The following is a 13,722-nucleotide window of genomic DNA, read 5'->3' as shown; positions in this document are numbered from 1 at the left end:
ATCTTAGGAGGAAAGCATTCAGTCTTTTGCCATTAAGTACAATGTTAGCCGTGAGTTTTTCATAGATGTGTTTTACCAGGTTGAGGAAGTTCCCTTCTACTTCTACTTTGCTGAGAGTTTCCATCATGAGAAGGTGTTGGATTTTGTCAAATGCATTTTCTGCATTCCATTAAGGTGATCATATGGATTTTGTTCCTTACTGTATTAAGAATTGATACTCAGATGTTAAATTAATCTTGCATTTTCAGGAGAAATCCCCCTCAATCATGGTGTATCATCCTTTTTATAGGTTGCTGAATTTGGCTTGCTGGTGTTGCCGTGGAGAGCAAAATCAGGCCTGGTTGAAAATCACTGCTGGAGGAAGGACTAAATTATCTTTCTATTCTTTTTATAGTGAACGTTTATGTAAGGAGGAAATCTAAGAGTATGTAGCCAATGCCTTGGCCTGATGGAAGTAGACTTTATATGAAGAAAAAGACTTCCCAGCCCCTCCTTCCCGTGGGCACAGGTGTATATGGCAGCCATAGATGCTATGGAACTGAGGACAGATGGGGCAATCATTGAGTCAGGCATAGGCTGAGGAGACAATCAAATGTGTGTATCACCCGGGGGCTGGAAATGTTAAATCTCAGATCCCACTTCAGAGGTTGAATCCGAATATTCATTTTAACAGGAACCTCAGGTGATGTGTGTGCACTTGTTGAAGATCGTAGACACAAAAAAGCCCAAAGTGGGACCCATATCTCCTGACTCCTGCCTATTGTGTATTTATGTGTGTGTATTTGTGTGTGTGTGTTGTTTGTGAGTAGCCATTGTGGATTTGATTAAATCCACAAAAGTGTATTAAAAGCCTCCCATGTACCAGTGAGTGAGCTGGTGCTGATGAAAACTCCATTTACAGGGCTTTTTTTTTTTTTTTTTAATTTCACCTGAGTCAGAGTTCACTCAATTTCAATAACCTTTTCCCTGGGGCACTTGTCAAACAGAGTCAAGTACAATTGTTTAACATTGCAGCTGCTTGAGGTAGTGACAGCAGGTGGGGCAAACAAGAAGCTGACTAAAAAACTTAAAAGGAAAAGCTGGGGAATGAGAAGTCCATAAAGGGTTCTGAAAAGCTCTGAAGGATTCCTGGGAATCTGGACATCTATGCACATCGGTGTGGGATAATCTCTTTTACTTAGAGTCAAATTATGAACTGTAATTGCATCCACAAAATACCTTCATAGCAATACCTAGATTAGTGTTTGATTGATAACTGGAGACCAGAAACATAAAACTGACCATTATAGGAGAGAATAGAGCTATAGGGAAGCAAAGTTTTACATACTATTGAACTAAAGTAGGAGGTTTCTTAGAAAATTCCCAACAGGTCAGATAATGATAATTCTCCAAGAAGGGTGTTTGAGGAGAGCTCCAACCCCTTCTGCCCTCTCCAGCGGCTGCTAGGCTGTTGGTTTTCACTGTTCTTATGGAGATTCAGCTGTCTTTCTTAAGTAAACGTTCTTCAGATTGTTGCAATCTGTGAGTTAATTCCTAGGGTTCTGAGAAAGTTAATTTTGACAGTTTTTGCCAGTGTTGTCATTGCTTTTATGAAGGAGTGGCTTTTTGGAGATCCTCACTCTAACATCCCCCTGTCCTAGGGACACAAGCACAGAGGTGTGTCCAGGTGCCCTCTTAGCAAAGAAGCCAGCCAATGCAGGCCAGTGATAACATTCAGAACTCGTAGCGTTTTCGATACCCATGTAACTTCTCCATGGTTGTTACTTTTGTCTTATCAAGTCTGTTTCTCCTCAGGGTAAAATGCTAAGGCCCTGAGGGCCTGGAGTGGGCACAGTGGATTGTGATCAGGATCAGAATGTCACATGCCCTTTTCTGAGTTCATACGTTGAGAACATCATGATATGTCATGTGAGGTTCCTGAGACAGTTAAGAGACATTTCAACGCTGAAATTGTCTTTTGGTCAGTTCACTGTAGAGGGGGCCATGAAATAAATGATTGCAAATGTAAAATCTAAGCAACAGGAAAGAATGGTGATGGTCAGATATTTTGGGAGGAATGATGGTATATGCCCAAGTGAGCAAGCCAGATGTGGTGCCCACCCACCTGGAGAGCGAGTGCGCGTGTGTGTGTGTGTGTGTGTGTGTGTGTGTGTGTGTGTGTGTGTGCTGGAAGAGGGAGTGGACAAATGCAGGCAAATAGATACATGAATAAAAATTAAGAAAAGAGTCATGGAGATAAGGGGCAAGAGGCTGTGCTAGAGAATCAGAGGGAGGGAACCAACTATTTCAGCTAGTTGGTCACGAGGAAAAAATGTTTAAGAGACTTAAAGGATGAGGATCCGGGCTGTGAAGATCAGTGAGCAATTCTGCATGATAAAGGGAGGGACAGCATTGCAGACAAAAGGAATTACCTTCAAAGTCTAAGCAGGCTGGGGCTGGGAGGGAAAGCCTGGGGAAGATGGCATGATGTTTAGTAGGTCAGTAAGGGGCCCACCACACAGGATCTTAAGTGACTGTGTGTCCTGGTTTGCCTGGCATAGGGTTTAGATGATAAATTTTATGGTTACCTTACTTATAGGCTATGGTGAACAACATGAATGTTAAGAATATGAATTTTATCCTAACTACAGTGGAGAGCCATGTGTTTTGGGGAGAACATAAACCTTGATTAGGACAATTGATTGGGCCACAAAATAACAGAAGGTTTTACATAACCAGCTGGACTGTTTCACAGAGTTTATCAAATTCTTGACGGTGAGGTATTGAAGTTCCCAGCAATTATTATATTGATTTCTAATTCTCCCTTCAGATGTGTTAGTATTGGATTAATATATTTAGGTGCTCTGATCCTGAGTGCATGTATATTTATGATTATATCCTCTTAATGAGTTGACCCTTTATCATACGATGACTTTCTTTGTCTCTTGTTACAGCTTTTGAGTTAACGACCTTCTTTGTCTCTTACAGCTTTTGAGCTAAAGTCTATTTTCTCTGATATAAGTGTAGCTCTGCTCTCTTTTGGTTCCAACTTGCGTGGAGATATTTTTTTCCATTTCTTCAATTTGAGCCTATGTGTTTCCTTAAAGCTGGAATGAATCTTTTGTAGGCAGCTTTTTTTTTTTTTTAAATCCGTTCAGCCACTCTGTGCCTTATGATTTGAGAATTTAATCCATTTATATTAGAGTAATTATTGAAAGTAAGGACTTACAAATGCCATCTAATTTTTTCTGGCTATTTTGTAGTTCCCTGTTCCTTTCCTCCTCTTTTTCTCCCTTCCTTTGTTTTTTTAAAATTTACTTAACTTTTTTTTTAATTTTAATTTTTGGTTGTGTTGGGTCTTCATTGCTGCGCACGGACTTTCTCTAGTTGTGGCGAGTAGGGGCTACTCTTCATTCCAGTGTGTGGGCTTCTCGTTGAAGTGGCTTCTCCTGTTGTGTAGCATGGGCTCTAGGCATGTGGGCTTCAGTAGTTGTGGCATGCGGGCTAGAGCACAGGTTTAGTAGTTGTGGCGCATGGGCTTAGCTGCTCCATGGCATGTGGGATCTTCCTGGACCAGGGCTCGAACCCGTGTCCCCTGCATTGGCAGGCAGATTCTTAACCACTGTGCCACTAGGGAAGTCCCTTCCTTCCTTTGTGAATTGATGATTTTCTATAGTGGTATGCTTTGATTCCATTCTCTTTATCTTTTGTGTATCTACTGTTGGTTTTTGCTTTGTGGCTACCATGAGGCTTACATAAAACATTTTATCAACATAATGGTCTATTTTAAGCTGATAACAACTTAACTTTGAGTGCATACAAAAACTCTATCTTTTTACTTCCCCTCTTTTATGTTTCTGATGTCACAATTTACCTCTTTTTATATTGTGTATTCATTAATAAATTATTATAGGTAAGTTATTTCTAATACTTTCATCCTTTAACCTTTATACTAGAGGTAATTGGTTAACCCACCACCATATTATATATTATAGTATTCTGAATTTGAATATATACTTACCTTTATTGGTGTGTTGTATATTTTCATATGTTTTCGCATTACTAAATAGCATCCTTTCATTTCAGCTTGAAGAATGCCTTTCAGCATTTCTTATAAAGCAGGTCTAGTGGTAATGAACTCCCTTAGTTTTTGTTTGTCCGGAAAAGTCTTTATTGCTGCTTCATTTATGAAGGATGACTTGGCTGGATAGTGTATTCCTGATTGATATATTTTTTTCTTTCAGCAGTTTGAATATATCATTCTATTCTCTCCTGACCTGTAAGGTTTCTGTGGAGAAATCCGCTGATAGCCTTCTGGTGGTTCCCTTGTAAGTTACAAGCTTTTCTCTTGCTATTTTAAGATGCTCTATTTGTCTTTGATTTTTGACAGTTTTATTATAATTTGTCCTAGAGAAGAGCTCTTTGAGTTTGTTTGGGGACTTATGAGCTCCATGAACTTGGGATGTCTAAATCTCTCCCCAGGTTTGTTAAGTTTTTAGCCATTTTTTCCTTAATAAGCTGGGGGTGCCCATGGCCAGTTGGAGGGGATCTATCTGTCTGCAAGACATCCCCAGTAGATCATGGGTGAGCTTCTTGATGGAGTCTGTTGATGTAGTTAGTAGGGTCTGCATCATTTTAATGCCCACTGAGAGTCCTATCTGCCACTCTTCCTGCCACTTCCTACCCCAGTTGTGAGCTCACAATTCTGTACTCTGGATGGAGTGAGAGAGAAATGGACCTCTTTGGCAGCATCCTGCACAGCTGGGGAAAATGGGTGCTCACTCACATACTCTCATTTTCCCCTGTGGAAGAAATCACAGGCCAAGAAGGTATCTCTTGGCCCTGAGCTTTGCTGCTTTGGGTGATGCACTAAAGTCAAACTGTTCCTCTTACCTTCCCCAATGCATCCAATCTCATTTATTTTTGCTCTAATGTTGTGCTGGAACTTCTCTGCTGGACTCCTGGACTTCAGCAAAAGCTCTCTTGTCCATGGGTAACTGCCTAAGACAGTGTTCTCCAGGGCCTCCTAGACCACAGCCAAGAGGGTGTGCAGCCAGCTCACAGTCCATTGAGGGTCCGCGGCTGCAACTGAAGTCTGTATGTCTATTACCCAATGCACAGGTGGGCGAGACTCCACCCAGGTTCCTTGGTGTATGGTGCTGGATCCCACAGCTCCCACAAAGGCACTTTTTTCCATGGATGGATGCCAGATTGTTATTGTTGAAGAGGGGATATGAGTGAGGAACTTCTTATTTGGGTATCTTGCTGATGTCACTCCCCAGGTGTTGGTTTCAAAATCTGTTTTCTTAGGCTGCTGGTTAAAAAAAGATGCCATATCCTATGACCAAAATTCTTGCTGTCTTGGAAAGATGGCTTTTTTTCTCTTTACAGGCTCCGAACGCGCAGGCTCAGTGGCCATGGCTCACGGGCCCAGCCACTCCGTGGCATGTGGGATCTTCCCAGACCGGGGCACGAACCCGTGTTCCCTACATCGGCAGGCGGACTCTCAACCACTGCGCCACCTGGGAATCCCCTCTTTTTTTTTTGAGAGGTGGCTTTTGAGACCTAATCCCTTCCCCCGACTCCAAATCAAAAAACCTTAAAGAAGACACCAAAGGCAAAAATACTCCCGCTTAACATTTTCTAAGGAACTGGCTGATGTAATAAACACTGTGGTCCTGACCACAGCAACTTGACTAAAATTCAAGTGGAGCAAAGTGAATGACCTGGTAGTGGAAACTTCTTGTGGTTCTGTTGCTGAACCAAGTTTGGTTTGCCTGATGGGCTGAGATGCCAAAGTTTGCAGCAAAGAGAGGGTTTTACTCACAAGACAGCCAAGCTAGGAGACCGGAAAGCAAATTTCAGACCCACTTCCCTGAATGCAGGGGGCCTGTGGTATTTATGGGATAAAGAATAAAGAAGCAGGGCGGTCTGAGGCTTGGGTAGCATGGGAAGAGGCGATTGGAAAAAGGTGTGGGAATTGTGGTTCTGCATAGGCGTTAACTAAACTACAGGGCTCGGCACCTTCATGAATGGAGGCGCTTGGCATGATCTGAAGGTGGAGTTTTCGGCTCTCTGATGTCAAAAGGTCACTGAGTGGATGTCCTTGCATACCCGGTTGGAGGGTCAGTGGCCCTATCCAGTCTTCACCAGCTCAGCTTGAGCTAGACACAGCTGGAAAACAACTCAGGCAAACATCTTACTGTTTAGGCTACCGGCCCCTAGAGGACACGAAAGTCTTTTGTAGCAACAATTGAAATGACCTTGATTAGTGAAGGCAGGTGAAACGATTTGACTAAAGATTACCCACGGTTTCAGTAACATGTCAGAGGGTTGGAGGTTGGGTAAAGTTTAAACACCTGAGAAAAGAACAAGGCACCTTCTCTCCCATCACCTCCTTCATGCCTGTGAACCCATTTACAGAGTGTATCATACTCTTCACAAGTGTAACCACTGGAAGTGAGGACCCTGCCCAGGAGGGGAGAAATAGGAAAAACTGCTTTGGAAGGAATTGAAATAAATTAAATAAATTAAAATTTATAAATATTTGTTTGCCATCTGCAAGCAGTATGTACACAGACTATTTTCAGCGCTTCAGTGAAACAGAAGAGAAATACTGACCCCATCTGGAGTGTTCCATGTTTCTTCTGGCTTCCCTCCCCTGGGCTTTATTTATAACCCTTCTTCAGGGACTTTTAATCCCCCTAGGTCCTCCCTGTGGCGCTTCCTAAATCTACCCAAATTAACTCCATTCTCTTATGGACTCTACAGCTGAAGCCTTTAGGGAATGGTGTTTGAGATGCCTACAGAAGTCTCCCCGTCCTTTGTAAGGCTCAAAGTCACCTGCCCTTCAAAAACTTCCACCCAACAGATAATTCTTTTTTCCTTTCTAGTGTCCTGGTACATAGACATTAAGATGGAGACCTCTTCAGGGTCAACCCACTGGACCACTTGAGAGGGGCCACATTCACATTTCATTCTACAGCTTTCCCCACCTACCTTTGGAGAATGTGATGGAATTACTGGGATTATGTCAATCAAGTAGCCCTGCTCTTATATTTAAAAAATGAAAAAACCTGACTTAGAAAGTAGTGTTTTTCTTAAATTGGAAAAAATCTGCATTTTAAGATATTTACCAAAAATAATACAAATAGCTAAGATTTATTGAAGATCTGTCATATGCCAGACACTGTGCTAACCTTAACTCACTTCAAATTTCTAATTCTCACAGCAACCCTGTAATATAGATATTTATCCCCATTTTACAGATGAGGAGACTGAGATTTAGGGATGTTAAATAATTAAATTATTTGCCCAAAGTCACATAGCTAGTAATCAGTATAGCAGGAATTCCAAACCCAGTTTCTCCTTTCCCTGAGCCAGGCCTCTTACTCAGTCAGTATATACTCTATTAAAATACAAGAGGGTCCTAATTTCTCAGCCCTTTCCTAGCTCCACACACATACAACACACACATGCACAACTTATTTTATTGGACAGGATTTTAAAGGCCATCCTCTCTAATAATAATTTTCATTTCTTCCGAGGGTCAATCAGGTTAATATAAATGGCTAACATCTATAAATAGAACGTCCCGCTTCCATTTAAAAACGTCCTCCAGCTCCACTAGAGAACACCTCTTTCTGTTTTTCCCCCTTAATTAATCTTTCTTTAAATCATGGCACTGGCTTGAGTTCTCAAGCCTGTTGTCCTCTTAACTTCACCCTTCCTCCAAAGAAAACCCACAAGCCACTCACTTAGGATTGCAGAGAGAATAAAAACAAAAGAAGGCAAGAATTGTCTAAATTTAAAGTGCTGGAAAATCCAACATTTTATTTACTACATTTTGGTGACTACATAAATGCTGAAACATTTTAACACTGAAAAGCATGATGGCATCATCACTTGCTTTTTTTTCTTTTTTTCTTTTTTGCTTAGCAAACACAGCTGATGATATTGCACGGCATAAAGTGAGAACAGTAGCGAAGCTTAAAACAAATGAAAGAAACCTTAATGCGGTACAGGAGATACTCATAAACCAGAATAACGCCTAATTCATTACACTTTTTGTTGCTACACACAAAAATACAGAAGAAGCATTGGACAGAGAGAAAGAGAGACAAAATATCAGCAAACAACCATAACTGGGTACAATAATCATTTAGTCTGAAATGTAGATGCAACGTAGAAACTACCACTGCTTTCTAATTGACAAAGAAAATGACAGCAACATTTGTCTGTTATCAAAAATCTTCTAAGCCCCTCATGGTTAGGTTTTAAAATTATTATTTAATTATGTATTTACCTTTTTTTTTCTTTTTTTCATTGCTAAGGAAGAACTCCCTCTGCTCTTGGAAGATTTTCTACTCTACTGATCTTTTTTTTAATTTAATTTTTTTTTTTTTTTTTTTTTTTACCTGATGATTGTCTTAGGCACCCTCCTTACATAATAAACCATCAAGCTAACTTGAACAGGGAAACTGAGTCACACTCAAACAATAGCTAAGGTCAAAGGTACTGAAAATAGAAGAGGGGGAAAGGACAGGTCTAAGTGAGTGACAGATGGGCTGACTTCAGAAGGGACAGGAAACACAGGGAGATATGAAGACAACTACCGAAGCAAGTGGAAGACAATGTTTTAAAGTTTATTTTGTTAAAAAATACTTGTCATTTGGTTTAGACGGCAAATGTAAAATGAACCCACAATGATTATGTAATAAATGCAGAACATACCACGAAAAAATCGAGACTCACACAGAAACAGAAAATACGACCTTGTGAATATAACTCTGTTCAGCGTTTCATTGCTGATGGTAAAAGTCTACTCCCTCAACCATTTTCCTGGGCTTTCTATAATTCACTGCACAGCATTTGTATTAAAAACAAGTAATTAGTCAATGCTTACCAACAGAGCACTGAATGATCCTGCAACTCAGAGCAGATTTATTGCCCTATTAAAATACATAACGAGTATAAAAATGTTTCTAAGAAAATGTAACATTTGACCCAAAGTCTAAACCCTCCCTTTCCTTCCCCACCCCAAACACCTCTGCAAAAGAAAATAAGGTAAAATTCTTTCATTGGGAGAAAAAGTATTTACATCTATGGATTTATGCCATGTAGTTGAAGCAACTTATTTTAGCAAAACAAAACGAAATAGTGGGCACCGGGTGTTCTGAGGATGCCCTAGTCAGCTGAGAATTCTTCATGTGTGCTGATCTGAAGCAGGGCCAAGTATCTGAACAGCCTCAATTAAGGGGGCCTGGGGCAGGGACCATCTTTAGTGTGGACAAGAAAACTAGTGGGAAGATGAAGAGTGAGAACTGAAATAAGTCTGAAGTTCATTCACCCCTGGGACTCTGACATTTGAGAATTCTTCTAATTCTGGTTGTGGGGAGGTGGTTTGGGGTGAGAAGGGAGTAATTGTGGGTAGTAGATTCCAAGAAAAAAACGTGGGGAGGAATACGTAGCTTTGAAACATCTTTCTTAAACTTGATTGCTAATTGGGGCTCAGCAATCGTGTTTTGCTTCTTCCGTGGGGTGGCTAGACAGGCAGGGGCCAGGTCAGCTGCCCCTTATGCTTGACTTTCTCTGTATGGTATGGAACTGTGATACTCTCTTAGCTCTGTGAAAGGAACTGTGTCTCCATGCCCTGTCCCCTGCCTTGAAGCAGTTCAGAAACTTGGTGCAACTTAAGAGGATTTCCAGATTCAAGTTAGCTTGTCTCTTTGGGTTTTTACACTTTTTACTTCTCACACCCGGGGGAATGGTTAAAAAAAAAAAAAAATAGCAAAGTTTCTCACAAATGCCGGTGCTTTGAAACATTAAACAAGTCTTAAATTCTTTGGAATTTCAGGTCTAACCTGCAAAGTAATCTTTTCTTAAAAAAAAAAAAACCTTAATAAATTAAAGGAAGAACAAGAATAATGCCTTTCTTCTCTCTAAGTGACAAAAAAAAAAGACTACCTCGAAACATCCATTTTGGCATGTACAAATTTTTGAGGGGGGAGCCTGGCAGTGTTCACAACACACATTGAAGTGCCTGCTAAGAAAAGCTAAAGATACACCCTGCAGTTAAGAGAAGCTCTTGCCTTCAGCTTATCTTAGCATCGAGAGAACAAAAAGATTGTAACGTAAAGCTTTGGCCATTTCCATTCTACTATATACATTTTAAAAACAACACAGTCATAAATTAATGCAGTGATTAAATAAGCTCATATAAAGTGTAATTTAAATTAAAAAAAATCACAGCACATTATAGAGAAAAATAGGAACCAGTTTCACAAAAAAGAGATTATACATACTTTTTTTACCCTGTGGAAACAAATTTACTACGAAACACAAAACTTCATAAGTAACCATCAAAATGAAAATCGTTTCTTATTCCATTCTTGCATTTTTACACAACCCTTAACCCACCTGGGGAACATTTCCAGAAATTAAGTCTTCCTTGAGCAACAGAGCAGTTCTTCTGAGAAAATAAACCCCAAACCGAAGTGGGGGGCGGGGGACATCCCCAACATACAAACTACAAAATAAATAAGAATTATAAAGTTTTTTAAAAAGTAACCTTAACAGTTATCAAACTAGTGAGTTCTGCCTTATCACATAGACTCTCTATACAACATAACCCTAAAACTTTCTTACTATGAGGTATTTGGAGGAATTGGTAAAAGTGATGCACGGCCTGCCTGGCGAAGGGGCTCGGTGAAGTGGGGGGAACTCTGAGAGGGAGCAAGGAGGAGGAGCTTTGGTCTATCAGCAAGAAATTGGGGGGAAAAATGTCATCCTTTGGTATCAAAGAAAGTTTCATTGCATGGTTGCACGGAAAAAGCACCACGGTGAATAATTATTCCTTTTTTTTTTTTTTTCATTAGTGGCCTTTCTAAGAGGCTGAGGTATTCAAAGAGTATAAGGTGAGAGAGGTCAACAGCGGTTTAACACTTTGGTTCAAGCAAGGCACTCGTCCTAGGAGTTTACAAAGGTTGCAACATGTTTGCCTAGAGATTTACAAGTAGAGCTACCAGTAATAAGAGTAGTATCTCCTAACGTTGTTGTTATCATTATCGTATTATTATTATTAAGAATGAAGACAAGATTACACACTGAGTGAAGAGTGAGGCGGGGAGAAGAGGCGGGGGAGGAGAAGGGGCGGAGTTCCCTCTGCAGACCAAGGCCGTGCATGAAAATATCTTTGGTATTCTTTGGTATCATCAATGTGATTAAAATCACCAATGGAAATCGAGTGAGGTAGCGTCTTTGGTTCACACTATAAATAGTAGATCTTTACACTTTTTTTTTTTTTTTTAATACACATGGAAGTAGCTATTTCTTACCTTCTGCTTCTTTGTCCTTACTATTCAGGAAATAGTTACCAAATGTACTGTAAAGCTAACCACACCACAAGAATAATCCAGAAGGCCAGTCGCATCTCAAAACGGCCTCTGGTGTTTGAACGCACCCTAAACAACTAGATAGGAAAGGGAGAAGTGCTTTCTCTTTGTTTGCTAAATGCATAGTTTTCATCCTTTATGTACAAAGAAGGGAGAACCTTTCTTAGGGACAATGCCTTTATAGCTCATGTGAAAATGTCCTAGGACTCTTTGGTATAGCAAAGTTTGCATTTAACCTGCAAAGACCGGTCGTTCACCTGGGGTAGCAATGGGAGTGGCATGAATCCAAAAACAGCACAGAGATTTTACTTTTTTTCCTGGAAAATTATGCTTTTGAGGGGCAGAGTGAGTGACATGTTCAGTTAGAACTTCTAAATTTCCCCACACATTTTCTTTGGGTTTGGGGGTCTGTTCCAGCTTCACCCAGGAACTGGAATACTCAGTGTCTGACACGCAGAATCCTTTTACCTGAACATTTACTGATGTCTGGGCTTTTGGAATGTCCAGACATCACACCTCCCACTCTTTCTCTTGGCCCCCTTTCAGGGAAGCTTCCGGTCATGAGAGCACCTGAATGATTTATGGCCCAAACCAGTCTAACTTCCATTCTACCAAAAAAAACCAAAATGTGTTATTTGGAGTGCAGTTTTGGAATAAACAGGCATACAAAGAAAAGAGTGAGATATCTTTTTAGGTGAATTTTGCTAAAGGATTGAGAAACGATGCATGAACAAATGGCACGGGATCTGCTCTGTAGAGTGTGGTAGGTGAAGAAACCTGAGTCATAAATTAACGCTAGACTAAACAAGAATAGAAGCATTTTCTATGTGCCAAGTCAGAAGCAGTAAAGAGTCACTCATACATGATGTAATACATGTATTGCTTGTGAGAAGCTGAGCTTGTCCACTAGGATTTCTAAAAAGCAGAGGTTGTGGGTATGCTTAAACAGTCAAGTAAAAAAAACTGCTTTTCAGGCTCTGATTTGTGCATCTGTTTATGAGAAAATATATCTCTAGGCCCTGAAATTGCATAATGGGTGCAAATCCAATGCTGGTGTGAAAATTATCTTTGGTGTTAGCAAATAGGATCACTGGTTATTTTTCAAAAAGAAAAAAAAACATTATGGGGACTTCCCTGGTGGTCCAGTGGTTAGGACTCCATGCTTCCACTGCAGGGGGCACGGGTTTGATCCCTGGTTGGGGAACTAAGATCCTGAATTCTGGGAGGCGCAGCCAAAAAAGAAAAACATTATGGTGGGAATATTAAAAATGTAGCAATATTCTTTGAGACTGTGTCTACACAGTACCAAAATAATTGGTTGAAAATGTAAATCACAGATTAATCTGAGGGGGTTATATAGGAAAAACAAAGCAAAAGACATGGTTGTCTGAATTCAACTTTTGTTTTTCCTGGGGTATTGAATTTGGTAAGATTGTGTGTAGACACAACTTGAATTTCCCTGCATTTAAAATGCTCATGTTTTAAATAAATAAGGCTTTCCTCCCTCCTACATGATAAATACATTATACAGCTGTACCCTGGCCCCTTCCTTTCCTGGAGAGAGAGAAAAAGTTCATCAGTTTTTTTCTTTTTCATTTATGTCATTGACAAGATTACATTTTTAGCGAATCTCGAAGGGTGGCCATTTAAATGATCTCTTTTAATAGCTGAACTATAATTGTGCCATATTTAGAAGGGAAAATTTAAAGATGGAATTTGGGGCGAGATTAAAAATAATACTAAGACAAAATGTGTCAAGGCAAATGCACTATTTCATCAAAGGAGAAGCATGTCTTGGTTTCCTTTTCTCATCCCACGGCAGACATGAAGGAGACACAGATGGCTTGTGGGTTTAGCCTCATCTCTCCAGGTGCCTGCTGCTTCTAGACCTGGACAAGATGCTGAGATTTGATCCGAAGGAGTTAGGTTTTGTGTCAAAATAGTTTAATTTTTTCTTTAGCATTTTAACAAATCTCAATAAACAGCTTACTGTTGAGATAATATTTAATTTTATATTTCTAGTTAGGTGTGGTGATTAAGAGTACCCAATTCTTTACCTATTAGTACAAAAGGCATCTACTTACGTGAGTTACAATTCAACTGAATCCAGAGAGAAGTTTCCTGGGAATCAAGCAATTCACTTGGGTACTACCAGAGCAACTGTACTACTATTATTTTTTTTTTGCCTTGATTTCTATAGCCCTGGTTAAGTGATTTGGAAAAATAGAAATTTAAACTTTTGTATTTGTAAGTTCAGGTCTAGTTTTTAATCTGTCCCTTTTAGAGAGTGGAATCTATGTTACAAAATTTCCAGCTTAATGTAGTAGCAAGAAAGAAGGTAGTATTCTTT

The sequence above is a fragment of the Phocoena sinus genome, chromosome 2 (assembly GCF_008692025.1).
Source record: "Phocoena sinus isolate mPhoSin1 chromosome 2, mPhoSin1.pri, whole genome shotgun sequence".
Taxonomy (NCBI): Eukaryota; Metazoa; Chordata; class Mammalia; order Artiodactyla; family Phocoenidae; genus Phocoena; species Phocoena sinus.
This window is presented reverse-complemented; position numbering follows the sequence as displayed.